Below are 5,456 nucleotides of genomic sequence, written 5' to 3' on the forward strand. Positions count from 1 at the left end.
AATTTCCAGGGTATGCAAACTTTTGATCAGGGCCATTTGGGTGATTTCTGTTATCATTATGATTTAAAAAGGATCCAAAAAACTATGTGAATAATAAATGGCTTCACGTGATTACTATTCTTAAATAAAAGACAGCTTTTTGGCACGATCAGTCATATTTTCAATAATAATGCCAAAATTTCACAATTTCTGCCAGGGCATGCAAACTTTTGAGCACGACTGTATATATACTGTATATACAGGGGAACCTCAAATTGCGAGTAATGCGGTTAACAAGCAAAAAAAAAGCTATTATTTAAAAAAAAATTCTGACTGTTTGCGAGTGTTATCTTGCAGAATGAGCAGCATTCAAGCCTCTGCCAGAGGTGTCGGTGACATATGGGGCCGATTGGTGGCGCTCGGAAATACTCTAAAACACTCGGAAATACTCTGAAACACTCAGAAATACCCGGAGACACTAGGAAATACTCAGTTCCCGAGTATTTTTTCCGAGCCTTACGTGCGTCCACCCCACACTAGCCACATGAGGTATTGCATGCAATAGATGTCAATGTGGAAGAAATTATCTTCTTTTCCATTGACTTCTATGGGGAAATTTGCTTTGATATGCGAGTGATATATATATATATATATATATATATATATATATATATATAATGTTAACCCTTTCATACCCAGCCCCAGTGTCCCTTTAATAGGGACTGTAAGCCCAGGGGGACTAAAAGGATCCGTGATCATGTGACCATGGTGATTAGTTGTCATAGCACAATGGTCATTTGATCGGGAGCCAATCTCATTGACTACTGATCGTTAGTGGGGACCAAAGCTCTCTTTAATAACTCAGTCTCTGTGCTGGGAGCACACAGTGACTGCATCCTATCAGCTAGAGATTCCTCACTGCTTATTGTGGATAGGCAAATCGAGTAGTGTCTCTCATTCAGCCCACAAGTGTGTGCCCTAGAATTAGGTCCTTGTGGATAAATCCCCTTTTATTGTGAGAGAAACTAGTTTACCTAATGACACGGGGGAAGGGGCCTGTTAGGTGTCCTCACTTTTGTATCGTTGTGATAACTTGCCTGACAGTGGTATAGATGATCATTCTTCTGTTAAGCTTGTTGCAGTATTGGCCATCAAGTCTCAGAGTGTATGTTAGCATCTTCAAAAATTGTGTCTGTACTATTGTTATTTTCCACGGTGCCTGTTATCCTTATCATTGCATATTATGGTCTTAATTTAATATTTGATTTACCCCTTTTAAAGGGCTGTTGTCATTTTTTTAAAGCCCATCAAACTTCACAAGGTGTATTGTTGAGCTTTGGACCATTTCTGAGGGTCATTGTAATGGTAGGACAGAAGAGCCAAATTACCAATGTCTCTTTTGAAGGTGAGCGCTACATTTGTACTGCAGAAATCTCTCCCTTGAAGTTACTAAAGTTGTGATATACATAACTGCAGGCCCTCTTACAAGTGTGGAAGACAATCAGCGGGGGGGGGGTGTCTCATTAAAATGTTCTCTTTATTTACATTGTATATCTGTCCAGCAGTTTAACCTGTTTCAAATGTGTTCCAGTCCTTCTGGGTCTTGTTCACGGCAAGCAATAAAGAACCAATAAAGGAAATATATAGTGACGCTCCATCATGACCTTGTCCTATTTCCAGGAGCTGCAGTCCACAAAAAGAAAACAGTAGAGTCTGATTGTGTTATAACATAACATTGAATGTTTAGCCCCCCACAATACAAAATACAAAAACTTTTCTTTCTTTCATTAACAGTATTTTTATTATTATTATTTAAGGTAGTTATATACCTCCGTCAATTTACACCGCATGTTACATATACATTGTACATTCCCATCAATCCCTACCCTCAAGGAGCTTACAATCAAAGGTACATCATCACAATAAGAGAAAGAGAGGAAAGGTTGGGACTTTAAATGAAGCCTGTCATTATATTTTTGAAAAATAGTATATTTTATTGTTAATATCCTATTTGAGCATGCCAAATCATGGAAATCCATCTATAGCGATCCATAATAATATATTTGTAGTCAACAAGACTTACATATAAAATAATGCTTACAGCATGGAGTACACAGTCATTGAACATGATAACATTTAGGATTCAAGCAAAACAAATATTACAAATCAATATATACATATGATAAAATATAAATATGATTAATACAACAAATTCATAAGTTGCTCATACATCAGATAGTACACATAATAGATACAATATTGCGGGATTGAAGCCCTGTATATCTTGGCACCTATTGTTGAAACGCTTTTGGGAATCTCGTTCACTCATCAGGAGCATCACAGAGAAATCGAATATATGTATGTATTACAATACAAGTATGATAAACCCTTCATAAAAATAAGTGTGGCCGATTTTATTTTATTTTTTACACACTCATTTTTCACATAACTTTTTCCATACAATCTTTCAACACTTATTTTCACACATCTTCACTATTTATCAATTTCACACATCACTCACCATACAATCATTATCTTCCAGATTGTTGTTAGACCATGTATCCTCTCTGGAATTGAATTGTGATGACCTGACCTGCCTACTAGCTGACCCCCTGACTTGGTTTGGGTTTTCTGCCTCAGCTCCACACCGGGCATTTGATGGGGGATCCCCCCTCTTCCACTCCCTTCTCCATCGCTTCATCCAGTTCAGTTCTTGGGCTAATCTGTGAGTATCAGTACATTCATATATTTTTTAAGGGGATTTTTCCTCCCTCATTTTTATGAAGGGTTTATCACACTTATATATTCGATTTCTCTGTACTTACACTGAATGAATATTTGCATTCATACTTCTGATGAGTGAACATGATTCACAAAACACGTAGAGTTTCAACAATAGGTACCAAGACATACCGGGCTTCAATCCCACAATATTTTTATAAATTATGTGTACTATCTGATGTATAAGCAACTTATAAATTTATTGTATTAATCATATTTATATTTTATCATATGTATATATTGATTTGTAATATTTGTTTTGCTTGTATCCTAAATGTTATCATGTTCAATGACTGTAAGCATTATTTTATACGTAAGTCTTGTTGACTACAAATATATTATTATGGATCTCTATAGATCAATTTTGATGATTTGGCATGCTCAAAAAGGATCTTGACAATAAAATATATTATTTTTCAAAAATATAAAAATATAATGACAGGCTTCATTTAAAGTCCCAAACTTTCCTCTCTTTCTCTTCATGTACAACCAGGATGGAGGCCTGTCATTATTATACAGGGTTGTGTCAGGTCACACCTGTTCTTAATTATCATCACAATAAATATAATCAAAGATGACTTACATGCATTGACACTATCTGCATGAGGTTGCATGTTCTCGTTGTACTTTCATGGTCTTCCTCTGGGAACTCAGGTGTCTTCCCATACTCCAAAGACATACTGGTAGGTTAATTGGCTCCTGACTAAATTGTCCCTAGAATGTGTATGTATGCATGTGGAATAGGGACCTTAGGTTGTAAGCTCCTTGTAAGGACAGGGACTGATGTGAATGTACAATGTGTACATTTTCAGTGCTATACAACTGTCTCTAATACATGAATAAATGTAATATCAAAAAAATGAAAACATGCTAGAAAGGACTGGGATAAGTAACCACGTGTTCATTCTTGCATGAGTTTCATAAATGTTGGTATATACCCAGCTCTGGGTTCTGCCTTCCAATACATAGGACAAAACACCTTTTTAGTGTTCTTTCATCATATAGTGTTTTTATTTGCTGAAATAATGTATTGAAAGAGCTATGTTTTGGTTGCTAATTTATATGTAATTTTGCAGTGTTTGTTCCATAAACCTTGTGATATATATTTTTTTAGCATTTTTTTTTTTTCATTGTAAAATATTTGCTGCATAATGCTGTGCTGAAAGAGTTACTATGTTTTGGGCTGCTAATTAATTTGTTAATGAATTATTTGCTGTTATAGGGTGACTACACTCCAGTTTTTCAATTTTCCTGACTGCATCTCTTGGAAGTGGTGCTCATGATGGAGCGCCATTATTTATTCTGTATATCGGTTCTCAATTGCTCGCTGTGAACAAGACCCAGAAGGGTTGAAACTCCTGGATATAAATAAGGAGAGCCCTTAACTGGATTGTTGTCTGATGTGATTTTTCTCTTTGACTGTCTTTCAGTCTAAGCCACTGCAGGACATTGCAATCAGTATCTCTGTAGCCTTACCCAGCCTGAAATGATTAAGTATGGATCACAGTCACTTCTAATCACTAACACCATTACAACTCAATAAAATAAAAGTGTATCTAAAGTATTTTTTTTTTTTTTTTTTAGTTTTGGATAGTCGTGAAGGAAATAGTATTAAACCTCCAAGGTTCTTATTGCTTACTGTGCCTTGGTGACTATTATCATTGGAAAGAAGAAGGAAGGAACAATCCAAACATTTTAGCTGTCACCAGAAAATAAAATTAAGAGATAGCTTCTTATGAGGACACACATCCCAGTGACAACTTCCTATTGTTTTGTTTACACATATCTCCCCAATGTCACACAGATGGCAAACCATTCCATACTCTATCCAAAACTTTAAAAAACATTTTGGGCTTCAGATATATATTTGAAGAAAAGTTACATTTGACTGTTGTGTGTACAAAAATCCCCCCAATGGGACACAGACAGCAAACCATTTCAGACTCTATCCAAAATTGTAAAAAAATCTTTACCATGCCTTATCACATACTTTACGTGACTCAATAGGACATGTGTCAGTATTTCTAAACTACAACATTTTTTTGATTAAAAGAGCACCTCTTCTTCTCTATGGATGCTAAACGAATGCCGCCAAGTGCCTTTAATGCCGTGTACACACGACCGGACTTTTCAACAGCAAAGTTCAGACGGAACAAATCCATCGGACAATTCGATCATGTGTGGGCTTCATCTGACCTTTTCTGTAGAAAAATCTGACGAATTTTAGAAATAGAACATGTTTCAAATCTTTCTGCCGGTGTCTTATCATATATGGTGCCCCATCAGATAGTGTCCGGTGTGTACTGCGCATGCATCCAAGTCAATATAGAGTAGGAATATAAAAGAGCCGAGCGCAGCAAGGCCGAGCCCGAAGCTCGCCCGCAAGGAGCCCTCTAATTTTCACAACCCTATGTCCGCTTGGATGGTGGGGCTACCACCTCCACTCACGGCGCAGGCGCCGTTCAGCTTTGGAGATTTTCCGAAGCTTCTTCTGGCCCGTACTGCGCATGCGCAGTATGGGGCGGACACTATATGATGGCAGGACACTATCAGTATGTTTCAACGGAACTCCATGGAAAAGTCAGTCGAAAAGTCCATCAGAGTTCATTCTGACAGAAAGTCCAATCGTGTGTACGCGGCATAAGTCACATAAAGCCTAGGCAACCTAAGTCATATGATCTCTGCAGAGATTTAAT

Source organism: Lithobates pipiens, unplaced genomic scaffold (genome assembly GCF_037356315.1).
Source record: "Lithobates pipiens isolate NorthernLeopardFrog02 unplaced genomic scaffold, aLitPip1_a1.2 Scaffold_19, whole genome shotgun sequence".
Lineage (NCBI taxonomy): Eukaryota > Metazoa > Chordata > Amphibia > Anura > Ranidae > Lithobates > Lithobates pipiens.